The sequence below is a fragment of the Malaclemys terrapin genome, chromosome 15 (genome assembly GCF_027887155.1).
Source record: "Malaclemys terrapin pileata isolate rMalTer1 chromosome 15, rMalTer1.hap1, whole genome shotgun sequence".
Taxonomy (NCBI): domain Eukaryota; kingdom Metazoa; phylum Chordata; order Testudines; family Emydidae; genus Malaclemys; species Malaclemys terrapin.
Window position 1 is genome coordinate 30,533,793 of NC_071519.1, and position 13,682 is coordinate 30,547,474.

Consider the following 13,682-nt stretch of genomic DNA (forward strand, 5'->3'; position numbering starts at 1 on the left):
TCCCAGGGATGATCCTGCGCTTCTGGAATAATCTTAAACATACATCAAACAAGAGCAGTGTGATTCGCAGACTAAATGGGGAAAGAACACCCCCACACGCCGTTCACAGGTCTCCTAAAGGGTCTATCAGGGACTTTCAGCCACAAGATTCCCAGGAGAATAACTTCCATAACTCACATGACCAGACAACGTGCAAAGGTTGGAACCACTTCAAAGAGTCTTTGCTCCCAAGCACTTCTTGAGAACCCGGGCTGGAAGCCTAACAGACAGAGGGCCTGCAAAGCAGCACATTCAGTTCCTAGCTCCAACTGCGCCCTCGAGAGTGGTGTCAGCGCAGGGAGGAACAGAGCTCTGGTGCGGCACAGGCCTGGGAAGCTGTCACCATTGGGAGACAGAGGAGAAATAGTCCCCCTAGTGTACCGTCGCTGTAGGAGACGACAGGAGAACTAGCTGGTGCAATTCCTTTAGAGCATTGCAGGAGGAGTTACAATGCAGTGTTCCCGAGGAAGTTCCAGAAGCTCCGACAGCCACGACAGCGCAAGGAGTGGAACTTCCAAGGCCTTTATCAAAGCGCCGGCGGCTCCCATGTTGAGGCAAGAGAAACAGTAGCAGATGCTGAGCCAAGGAAGTTAATCTGCAGCCAGAGCATCTGATTAAATACAAAGGACTGGATTCTCCTCTCCCTGGCTTTACACCAACCTACCACCATTGACGTCAATGCATTTACTCCTGGTGTATAGTGGGCGAAGTGTGAGGGGAATCAGGCTCAATGATTTCAATAGATCAGCACAGCCCAACCGATTCTCATTAGCATCGCCAGTGAGTACGCACAGCTGCTGGTTTAGAAAGAAGATACTGAGCCAAATTCTTCCCACACTTTGCCTTGGAGAGGAGGGTTTGGTGCTGTACCTGTCACAAGGGAGCGAGCAGAAGTCAAAGGATCCCCGACCTCACAAAATAACAGCCTCTCCCAGAACCTGACCTTTGCAGCTGGTTAACGAATAAATGCCGTGATCATTCTGGATTCTTGCTATGTATTGGCAACAGATGGACAGTCCCAGCCTGCCACAGTCAGGGCTGGTTGGTGGATGGGAAGGATATTCTGCCAAGCAATTGGAAAGAAATGAACAAATAGCATCTTTTTCAAAAAATTAATGGAAAATTTCCAGTTTTTCAGTGAAAAAAAGCCCTGAGATATAATGGGACAGGGGAGTCATTTTTCATCTAAAAACCTGGACATTTTTGAAAGCAGCAAAAACAAAGTCCGTTTTCCCCCTGAAAAAAATTTAAACATGAAAAATTGCTCTAATTGCAACCCAATATTTAGGAGTATGTCAGTTCCAAAATGCAAAGGCTCCAGTCTTGTAAAGGGAAGTGTTAATTTGTTATCTGCTTGTGAAGCGGGAGGGATTGGAGTTTGACAACATTCAATTCCTCGCCCAGAAAAGGAAGATTTCCCATCCCCATCGGTCTCTTTCTGAGTCTGGGAATCAATCTGAAATGTCCCTGCTTTTGAAAGAGACAAAAGGGAGTACCATGTTTCTAGTGATTCAGATTGAAAGGCAATGGTTAAGTAATTTCTCAGGCATATTTTACGCAGTTCCCCTCCCTCCGTCTCCACCTGCAGGGCAGGGGTTTAAACTGGGATCTCTTGGCACCAGTATCTCAGCTGCTACTGCCACATATGTTGCAGAATCCAGCTGCCTTCCGCCTTGCAGTGGGACCACTCGGGGTTACGAGGTGCTCAGCATCCTACCACTCCTCCTGAAGTCACCGAGAGCTGCAGGTGCTCAGCAGTGGGATGGTATCTGTCAAGATATGTTCCAGGACCCTATCTCTAGCCTCAACATCCTGCTCCCAGCTAGCACGCTCAGGACTCCAGCACAGAGCATGCAGGGAACTGCTGCCCAAGAGGCAAGATGTAACGGGGACTGACTGAGAGCTAGTGTCTCTCCTCCGTGACAGGAGGCTAACAGTGGAAAGGTCACTCTGCTAAAGGTCTCCTCCATGGCCTGTAGGTACGAGCAGCTATCTTCAGTCAGACTCAGAGATTCCAGCCAGTCTCTTCCCCTCCTCTCGTTTCTATAGCAATGCTGGGGCCGGCCAGCTCTGGGCTGCACGCTGACTCTGACAGTGAATGGAGACAGAGACCAGTGCAAACACGCAGCATCACAGCTACTGCCATCCCCCTTCTTGGCGAGGGAGGAAGTGAAAGGGCCCTAGGGAAGCCTAGCGTGCTCTGTGCTAAATGCTTCATGCAGAGGGCAGTGCTGAGTCCAAACAGGCCCTCCCTGTCCCTGCCTGCAGCCCTCTGGAAACACCCTACTACAGAACTGTATCCAGAGGAAACCAACAGGGCTCTGGAGTAATTAAGAATATCCCTAGATAGACTCTGATAGGTTTTTAGCCCTATTGAAAGCATCTCATTCTCTATCATTGAATTCTATAGGCTTTTAAAAGCCTCTTCTAAGGATAGTCCAAATAAACCGATAGAAAAATCACTATTTTCTATTAGTTTCTTCAGGAAGGGCTGCCTCTCTCTCTCTCTCTCACTTGCTCTTTTTTTGCATTGTATATTGGCACCAAGCTGCCATTCAGGAGACTCAACTGAGCTGAAGTAGCGTTAAAAGAAACTATTGGTGATTTGCCCCCTTTCCCAGAAACATGTCCACGTCAGACATTCAGACAGGTGAAATTATTGCAGCTTCTAGGGACCTAGCTGAGAACAAGGCCAAGTTGCGCTGGGCGCTGTACCTACACATAGTAAGTGAAGTTCCCTGCCCCAAAGAACGTCCAATCCAAGACATAGAGAAGTTAGGCAAAAGGAGGTTCTATTATCCCCATAATACAGATGAGGAACTGAAACAGAAAGATTAAGTGACTCGCCCAAGCACATGTGGGGCGCCTATGATAGTGGCAGGAACTGAAGGCAGATCTCCTGAGTCCCAGACCAGTGACTACCCTTCCTCCTGCCGGTTTGCAAGATGACACGTGGGGCAGGTTCTGAATAACCCTCCCCAAAGTGAAAGGAGTTGCCATGGGACAGACTAAGCACCAGATTAGCCAAAAGGCCCTTAAGGACTGAGTGAAGGCTAAGCAGGCTCAGTGACCAGGCATTGCACAGCATTGAGATGTGCTGTCATTGCATGAGCAGGCTGGTGCATTCTTGTAAAGAGCTATATGGAGATAAGGAGCTTCTCTGGCCCTGCCCGAAGTGCAGCCCAGGAAGCCTGGGAACACAGCATGTGGCTGCCAGTAGAATCAGTCCTGTCTAGTCTCCATGTCTCAGCATGCACAGCCAGACCGCTTGGCTCAAGGCAGCGCATTACACCTGGGAACTGTACTCTCCATGCTCTGTACCCCCTTATAAAAAGTGGATGGCAGCTACAATCCGCACCTTTTAAAACAAGCTGGCCACTGGGCAAAGTCTGAGCCCCCAGAAACAGAGACAGATCCTGCGCCCAGGTGCCTCCGCTGTGCACCTCTAGACTGAAAACTGCCCTAGAGGGGGCACTGGGGACTCCTCTTCACCAGATATGCAGCCAGCTCTTGACGACCCACTCCCTGCCCAGATATTTTGGGGCAGGATTGGAATGGGCTGTGCTCCATCAGTCCTGAGCCAACAGACTGGTCTCTAGGGGCCGGTGCCAGCTGATGTCAGAACAGCCCTGTGGCTGCACTAACTGACGCCAGAAGCAGTGGGAAAGATGGCTTCTTTTGCAATACACCAGCCAAGTGAAACTTCAGAGCCACTCGCTGAAACTGCACCAACCGTGAGCTCCCTGCAACCCACAGAGTTTACTTGATGCACACACAGGGAGCTTTATTCATGCATCTCTTCTTCCTCTAGCCCCCTGGCCCTGCCGTTTATTTTCCGTTGACTATAGAACCTGCCACTGTTTTCCTAGCTTGAAAATACGGCAGATTCCATTCCCCCTTGGATGTTTTCATCTGCCTTACTAAGGTTTATCCTGAGGAGTTTCTGCAGCTCCTGATATTTCAGCAGATTAAGTAAAACCTGCAGTGATGGTGTCACTAGTTCTGACAGCTGAGTGAGACTAAAGGCAGCCGCTTTCCTCCCTCCCGACGGCTCAGGTGCGTTGCAGCTAAGAGCAGAAGCCTGTTTTCGGGGACTTGCTGTAGATAAAAGGAGCGGCGTTAGATGTAGCTGATGTGATTTTAAGTTATATGTTCTGTCCCAGAACTGCTGTGGAGAACATACTGGGGCCAGCTATACAAGCCACACAGAAGTGGAAAGTACATATCAGCCTGACACATTGGCACCAATCCTGCTTTCTCTGTAGTATGCACTTTCTGATACTCAGCTGAGTTTTGGAAGAGCCAAGGTTAAGGCCCTCAGCTCCTGTCACATGTCTTAGGGCGTGCCCTGCGTGGGTTTAGATCTCCAGCTGTCGAGAGTCACAGGTACAAAGTACCTGCTGGGCAGCCACATTCCCTAGGTATAATGAGCCCAGAAGAATGTCTCAGGTGTGTGGCTGAACATACACAGAGCATCCAATGGTCTGGGGACATGGCACCTGCTTCCCTGGCTTTGTCTGCCCGATGGAAGCTGCCCTGGGATGGCCAGCAGTGAAAAGGGTTAATTAACATTTCTAACCACTCAGGTAGCTGGCAAGACGGTGCCATGTGCAATTCCTCCAGCTGTTACTGAGTGACTGTTTTATTCACAGAAAGCCTTAATGATGCTGACCTTCATTTCATATGCAACAAAAACCCCACGCTCTATTATGGGTGACACTGGACCTTTGCAATAAAAAGACGCCTCATTTCCATGCAATTGACAGATATTGCTGTATACCAGAGGGGATGCCGTCAAGGTTATGTCTAGGCCAAAAAATAAAATCCCTGACCTACATATAACACTGGGGAGAGGAGGGAGGACTAGGAGGATTAGGCAGACCCAGAAAAGCTTGCACAGGAAACTGAATGGGACTTTACTGCAACAAGTCTCAAACCATCCCTGACAGTCACTTTTTCTGGTTGTCCCTTAATTCAACTGGGGCAGGTTCGCCTTTCTGCACAGAGCTCTTGCTAACTTCAGTTGCCCTGTGCTTCCTTCAGGCGCTACTGATTTTCAGCAGTGTAGTCAATAAAGCAGAAAGTCAGACTTTGCAAAACCTGAGTCCTCTCAGCAGCCTATAGGAGCAGCGTCTTGGAGTTTTTGCTTTTCTCCATCTCCCAAGCTTTTCTTGCAGCATCCTTCAGGGCACCAACATTCCACTGGAATGCCAACACTTCGATGCACATGGCAGACGGGGCAGTGTTGGAGAGCCGCCGTGGTACTGCAGGCAAGAGACAGCCGTCAAAGAGTTAACAATGAGGGCCATGCTCAGAGCCTTCTTTCACATTTTAACTGGTAAAACACTAAGTAGTGTGACTTGGCAGAAATACTCATCCTATCTCAGAGATCCGTCTGTCCAGCAGATGACATAGAAATATGGTCTTGATTTTCTTCCTTTCCTTCTTTCTCCTGGCACGTGCAGTTTCGTTATGTTTTACAGCTTCTCAGCATTGCAGGGAAAACTAGTCTTCAAATTGAAACCCATTTGAAGCAGCTTTTCAAAGGTGCTGAAAGACACCCATAAGCGCAATCAAAGTCAATGGGACAGCTCCTCTGCAAATCTGGATATCATACAATTTTTTCTCAACAATTAGATTGATGTTTCCAGTTTCAAACTGGTTGCTGCTGGAATTCCCATATCCCTGGGGCCATATATTAAATAAGCATCTGCAGTTAAGATCATTCTATATTAGACTGGACATGTCCAGTTCCAAACTAACCACAGCTGGAATTCCCAGCTCACCCCTCCCTGACTGCTGCAGTGACTACCTGGAATCAGAAGAGATTCTTAGAGAGAGGCCTTAACTGCTGATGCTTGTTAATTATGTGGCCCCTATTAAGCCCTTCAGGCTTGAAATAAACATTTTTTTCAGTGCCTAGCAAAGCTAAACACAGTATTAAGCCTCTGTTCCCAACTGATTCCCATTTTAATTTCCCCTCCAGCATTCCTTTTCTGTTTAGTTTGCTTGCAAACGCCAGGCACTTTACTTAATTGCATGAGGGAAGTGTGCTGATGCTGGAAGAACCTGTCTTCCTTCTGGCTTCATTTCCCCAGGGGTCACAAGCATCATTCCAAGGCAGTTGCTGGCCAGGCTGGTGAATACAGGCTACGTGGCTTTATGCTGAAGATTTGTAACAGTTGTGAAATGCACAGCCTGCTTCTTTGGAGTCACATTGGTGAATGCCTCCAGTAGAGCTTGTGACAATGCAGGCAATTTCCACATGGATGAGAATAAGAAACCCTGCTGGGTGGCACAGAAACCAGCTTCTGTTCCTCACCTCCATTGAGAGCTTCCGAGCCTGACACTGCAGCAGAGTGATGCTCCAAGGCCATCATTAGGATTTTCCAATGTGCAGTTAATATGATGGAGTCACAGATATGTTGAGAAATAGCCAATTAGAGAAACAGTGAGGTATGCAGCATGCGGTGGAGTGAAGATGTTTCTCCAGCAAGCTGGCATGTAATGGCCATACATTAGCAGGAAAACACATGCAACCAGCCTTTCGGCTTTCTCCATATCTGTCTGCTTTTGTTTTTGGAAGCTTCTATTTGTTTATGCTTTACATACCATATAATCAACACAGTGGACTTGTCAGCATTTAAAATTCCAGTCTGCAATGCCAGTGGCCACGTTAGGATGATGGCAGGCTATTTCTACCACGTAGCTAAGGTTAAAAGCACATTATATGCCAATAGCAAGACGAGCATTGGGGCCTATACCATTATAAGTCCCAGTGTCTCCAACTGACTGTCCTGGGTTTGCTGTCACACTCTGATGACTGCAGATATCGCTGTATCTGCCAGCAGCTTCAGCTAATTAAGATGCTGTTGTGACTCTGGTTTCACTGCGGGTATTTATTTAATGATATGTTCCACTGTCCAGAAATTGATGTTGAATTTTAATTTAGAAAAAAAAAACACAAGACATCTACTTGGGGTAAAACTTGAAAAAACTTCTTCCTCTGACATCCAGGACAGCGTGCTAAATATGAACGTTCTGAAACATACCAATAAAATAGGAAAATGCCAACAATTCCCAGGTCAGCCACAGACTTCTTGTACATGTCACAATCTCTCACTCTGCCTGAGAGCCCCATGTGTCAAATGGGACTAATGGGGTGTTCTGAGGGTAAAATTCATTAATGATTGCAAGGCTCAGGTACTATGGTGAGGAAGCCATACAAAGTACCAAAGTAATATGGCTGGGAGTTTCAAATAAGCCTACAGGAGTTTGGGGCCCCAAATGTAATTGATTTTCAGTGGGAGTTGTTAAGGGCCCTATTTTCCCATCCTTCCTTGTGTTGTATAGGACATTGCTTTGGAAGTAGGGTGGCACCATTGATGTCAGTACTGGGTGGTGATACAGTACAGACCATTCTTCAGGTAGGAAAATTCACAGAACAGACATTTGCACTGCACAGGGAAGGAAGGTAATGAATGAGGTAGGTCTTTATCAGGTTCCCAGCACAGCCTGCTGGTGTCACTCATTATATACATACCCCAGGCTCCACTCAGTGCCTAAGCTTCTTCATCACTAATTTCCAACAATATATTGGTCATATAAGAAAGTACATTGGAAGCTAATATCGGAATGCTGGGCAGAAGCTACCCGCCTATATAGCGCCCACATGGTTTTTAATTAACAAGGAGGAAGGATGGTCTTATTGTTCAGGCACTAGGCTAGAATTCAGGACATCTGAGGTCAAGTCCCACATCTGCCACAGACTCCCCTGAGTACCTCTCAAGCCTGTTGCATGCAGTGGGATTTGTGCATGCGCAGCGACGCTGAAAATCAGGTCATTCATCTCTCCGTGCCTCAGTTCCCCATCTATGAAATGGGGATGATAATTCTTCCCTACCCCATGGAGGAGAAATTCATTAATGTTTGGGTCATGCTTATATGCTATAATGATGGGGCCAATATAAAAGGGACCATTTTGATCATGTCAACCCACCTCCTGCATAGCCAGGCCACGGAACCTCCCCAAGTAATCCCTGCCTCAAGACCAGAGCATGTGTTTGAGCTGTTTCAGAAAGCTACCCCGTTCTTATCTTCCACAGGCCTGACTCTTCCCCTCTCAGAACCATGCTCCGGTTCAGTTTGCTCACTGCCTATGTTAGACCCTCTGTCCTCATGTCTGTTGAGATATTTCCCTGCCTGTATTTTTTACTTCTCAATTATTCCATCTTTCATCCATTTTAGAAAAGAAGTAAACCCTCCAGCATATTAGCTACAATACCAGCTACTCTAATCTGGGCAGGATTCCTATTAATCCTCTCTCTGTACCATTAACCCTCAACCCAAGCCCTCAAACTCCCTAATAGTGTGTTGCCATAGTTAGAAACAGACCAGACTGCTGCTGCTGCTTTTTAAGACCAGGAAAGGTTTGCATATGGAGGAGAGGAGACATCCTCCAGGTCCAATCCCATTCTACCTTATTCTCCCTTAAAACAGACGGCAAAGATAGCTAAGAAAGTGGAGGCCTGAGGTTTGGGGTTTGTTTTGTTGGTGATAGGCTGTGTGTTTTTTTGTAAATACACAACCCAGTCATCATTAGGAGACAATCTAATTAGATAAGATCAGCTATCAGAGCTAATAAACCGATACAAAAATGAGCTTTCACCAGCCGTCGACAAAGCCAGATGAGGAGGCAGCTTCCATCCAGTTAATTAGTTTAAGTGAATGTGCATCTGTGCATCCCTAGTGTGAAATGAAAACCGGGCAGCCCCTCCCCAAGCCAGGTGTCACTCTGACAATCCCCCCAAGGCGCCCCTCAGCTGCGCAGCCATTGGCCAAATGCAGCTGCATCTGCCCCGCTGACTACCCCGTCACTCAACCCCGCCTGGGCAGCTCCTGCAGGCCTTGCATGGCTCTTTGTTCTACTTGTAAGCAGTTTTTATTTATGGCGGGTGCTAAAGCGGTATTCAGTCCCTGCAGGGGCCCATCTCCAGCTCGGGGAAGGAGTGATACAGACAGAGTCTCTGGAGAGGGAGAGAGAAAGAAACTCTCCCATCTGCCACCAACGGATGCACTTGAGATGGACAAAAACAAGTGTGGCCTTTGCAAAACCACATCATCTGGAGTTTGGTTTTGCAAAATAAACCCAGGGATGAGTCAATTTCAAACCACCAAAGTTTGAGCTAGGAGGGAGAGATGGTAGAAAAACACTTCTGCTTTTGACCTACGTTTTCTCTTTGTTTAACATCCCTGTAGCACTTTACAAATATCCATCTGTCAGGGTTTTAATAAGGTCACCCACCACCATCCTGGCATCTGAGCGTGTTCCACTAGTAGGGGGCACAAAAAGATCTCTCTTCCAGCTGCTGGAAGGAACAAACAAAGTTAGTGTTGGGATTTTGATGACAATGCAGAGTTTATTTTGCAAATCCATACAGAAAGTGTGAGGATGTTTGGGAAGGTTATTGCAGAAAAGTTAAATTGAAGAAATGGGCTTTGCCGTTTGTTCTGAATACAGCAAGGCTGTTGGTTATACCTGTGAACTAGCTGACCCTTCCAACAGGGACGATTTAGTGGATGCCCTTAGGAAAACAGACATCTACCTCCACCCGGTATCTAGCTTTACTCCGCAGCAGTGTTTGTGGCAATCCCTCCGCTTAGAATGGAAAATAGCACAAGTTTAACTGTAAATGCCCAGTTTCATTGCTGCCCATTGTGAATACTATTAACCTCAGCCTCCCCAGCTATAAAATGGAAAGGGACTTGCCCAAAGCTAAAGTCATGCTTCAGCCATGACAATCATTATTATTTACATTATGGTAGCACAAAGGGGCATCAATCGAGGACTGTGTTATGCTAAACCCTGGGCAAATGAAGAAGACAAAGGCAATCCCTGCCCCAGACAGCTCACAATCTGGGATTAGGATAAAATGCAGCAAGTGTATAAAAAAAAATTAACAGAAGTGGGTCACAGTAACAGTAAAGATGGGTGCATTGGCATAAATTAGTAGTCTCAATGGGCGTAGTACTCACAGCCAGTTCCGAATGGCATTGATTAGTAGGTAATACACAGCAAAGGTAGGTTTTTACCAGAACTCAAGAGTCCTCTGCTCATACAAACAGGAATGAGCATGGTTTTAACTGTTCTGTCTTGCTGGATTGAACTAGTAGGTTATGGAAATAATCAGGACACATTATTGGGTGCTTATTTCAATGGGGAACTCTTAAGCGATTTGTGTGACTAAACTGACGGTGCAGCCATGACTTTAGGTAGCTGATTTTCCTGGCGCTCTCAGAGATAAGGATCAGTTTGTCATGAACTCCGTGACCAAACAGGTCTTTTCTGACTCTATATATGCCTGAAATTGTCAAGTTTGTTCCCCATTGTACATTTTGTCCATTTAGTTTAAAAGATCCCAAGAAATGAGACTTTCAGCCTAAAATAGATGCTCCCATAGCTTAATAGATCGCACTGTCAGGAAATTTTGCCTAACATTCATCTTGCGTTTTCCTCTCCTTAAATTCACCCCACTGCTCTTTGTCCCACCCTAAGTCATTTCTCTTTGTCATTGGAGTTAACAGCCCGATATTTGAAGGATGTAGTCAAGATCCCCCATCCCGTAGTCAAGAGTTACATATTTAGCTCTTCTGAATTCTTCTTCATACATCAGTCACTCTCATTGCTGTTCTGATCACTGCTGGTTCTCTTCTTTGAGTCCCCTAGAGCTTATTGATATCCTGTCAACATAGTGTCCAAGAAGAAATGCAATGGTTCAGGTGCACTTCCTCCAGATGAGCTATCACCTCTCCACCCTGGGACATGATGCTCTTGTGGGTGTAACCCAAAAGTGCATTGGCCAGTCACATTATATACTAAGGTTCAATTTATAAGTGGTTTATAAAGAGTTCATAAATAGATGGTATAGCCAGGTCACAGATATCTGTTAGAGATGGTTAGAAGACATCAGTAGATGATATTAACCCATAATTATAAGCAAGCTGTTGGGCTCTCTAACAATTGATTAACCATTGATTAAAACATCTATTAATTTATTAACCTTTTATAACTTATTTATAAATGGAACCTTAATACAAAGTGGAACCTGCTGGCTAGTATGGGGGGTGGGCATCTCCTCTCTGTCTCTGCAAATGACATCAAAGGTTAAAAGGTGAGCTAGACAAAGAACCCAAAAATAAGACCTAGGAGCACGTGTTTTCCTCCCAATTTCCTTCAGCAACTTGGGTGAAGCAGATTCAAAGTGACAGGTTGTGAGTGCCATAAAAAATCTGGCACAAACTCAGCCTGTTGTTTCTCTCCATCTCTCTCTCTCTCTCTCTCTCTGCTTTGTTTTGTTTGAAAATGTCATCAAGGAGACTTGCCCTGTCCTGAATTCATCTCTCACTCTCTCTCAACAAGACAGAAAGAAAGACATCCAAAACAAAGCCCAAGAAAGCTGCCCACCCACACAGAGTTGGTAATTGGTTAGAACAGGTTTCCCGTACTCCAGCATGAAGCTACAGTTCTTGCATTTCCTGCTACTTCTCCCAGAGCTTCTGTTTAATCCATTGCCAGTGAATATTCCTCACAAGCCCAAGAGTCTCTCCTTGGCATCCATGGACATGTATGTCAGTTGTGGTAGGCCCCATTCCTTCTCTCATACCCTATCCAATAGTCCTGCCTGTCACCTGTCCTACATGCCAGAGGTAGTTGTCTTACTATTGTGGACCAATGGGAAATGTTTCCCACACACAAATAGTCTAATGTTATTATTGCAATTTTTCAAGATGTAGGTGCTGTCAATGTGATTCAGTTTTTCAGAATGATGGGTCCATCGCAGGGTCTTGGGAAATGCTCGCCCAGAGTAAGGACCACTGCTGAAACCAAACACAAGGCAGAGAATCTAGAAAACGTTTCTGAACAGAATGTTCAACTGTCAAGATTTGTTAAATAAGATAATTTAATGGTGAGCAGTTCATGAGCCAATGAAAAAGCCACACGGGAACATAATGTTCACCAGAGGCAAGAGAATGGGAACTGGGGACTGTGTGAAAAACATCTTGACCTCTAAACCACTCTCTGAGGTTCTTTCCGTGCCAGCCATACTTAATACATTTTAGTTTTAAATGCTGGGGATGGGATGCAAGGATGGTGAGATGAGATGTGGAGATGCGTTCGAGCAGATTTAATGCGATGTTTGACATTGTAAAACAGAAGATGAGGAGTGAGTCCTAAAAGGTGTCACAAAAATCTCCTCCGTGTTCATTTAAAGTGTTTTTGAGATTTAAGATAATCTCCCAACTCTGCTCTCTCCTTGCCTACAGTTTGAGGGTAAGTTCTTCAGTGCAGGGACTGTCTATTTACTGTGTGTGTGCTTTTCCCTACACAATGGGGGCCTCTAACTGGAACCTCTAGGCACTAGGGTAATTAGTTATTTAATAATAATTATAACAGCCACCAACCTGACAATGGCGAGCCAGGTGGCAAGTTGTAATCACGGCTCCTGATTAGCTAAGAATTGCACACCTTCTATTTCTTGTCTTCCCTGTCCCTCGCCCTGGTCTGGCATTTGTTTCATCCATCTGTCATGCCTTTTGGACTGTAAGGTCTTTGGGACAGGGGGTGTCACTATGTTGGTCTACAGAGCCCCAGTTGGGTTGGCCTCTTGGAACTAATGCAATATAAATGTTAAACAACAACGTTGCTTCCCCCCTTGTATCCCCTATTTCTCTATCCAAAACAGAACCCAGCTTTCTGCAAGGTTTAGAAATCTAGAATCTCATGATGTTCCAGTGGGTTCTAAATCATGGGTTCCAGGCAGTTCTCACATTGAGAAGGGTGAGTAAGTCTTTGGTCTGGAAGCACCTGTGACAATTATTTGATGCGCCGTACTGTTTGTGGAATGTTGTCCTTTCTCTAATTGACATACTAGGTTGTGAAAATGTCAGTTAGGGACACGCAGGGCCACAGAAGCTAGAGGGCTGGTTTTCCAAACGTGCATGCTGGATTTTGGAGTACAAGTCCCATAGGAGGTCAGTGCTGTTTCTGCTCTTGAGTCCCTTAGGCCTCCAAAACTCCCACTAGATCTCTCCCATCTCTGTTAGATCACCACATCCATTCCCCAGTAAGGGCTGGGTATTGTCACCCAGTGGAGGATGCACTTGATCCCTAGGACTGACTGTGCCCTGTGGCAGAAGTTCTTTTTCCCGCCTTCTGGCTGTCACATTCAGTGATGCCAATGGCAGACACTCTCCTCAGGAACCATTTGGGACTGTCTGAAAATCACCAGGAGTGTAAGTGACAGGCAGTCATAACGTGGCCCTGGGTGATCCCAGTGTAAACACTAGTGACTGTCATTAGTGCTTGGAAATAAAGTTTTTCAGTTTAATGAAACCTGGCACTGCTAAAGCAGAGGAGTGAAAATAAAACAACGCTGGATTTTAAGCTGTCACTGGAGATCTAGAGTGCTGCACCTGCCAGCAACTCTACTGGCTACCGGCCTCAAGGACCACTGCACAACTCCAGGTTGTTCTCCGGAGCCTTGATAACAAGTGTCTTGGCTTCCTATCCGTTCAGAAAACCAGGCTGCACCAGCTGATCCCAGATCCACCACCAGGCAGCGTCAACAACAACTCCACTCGTG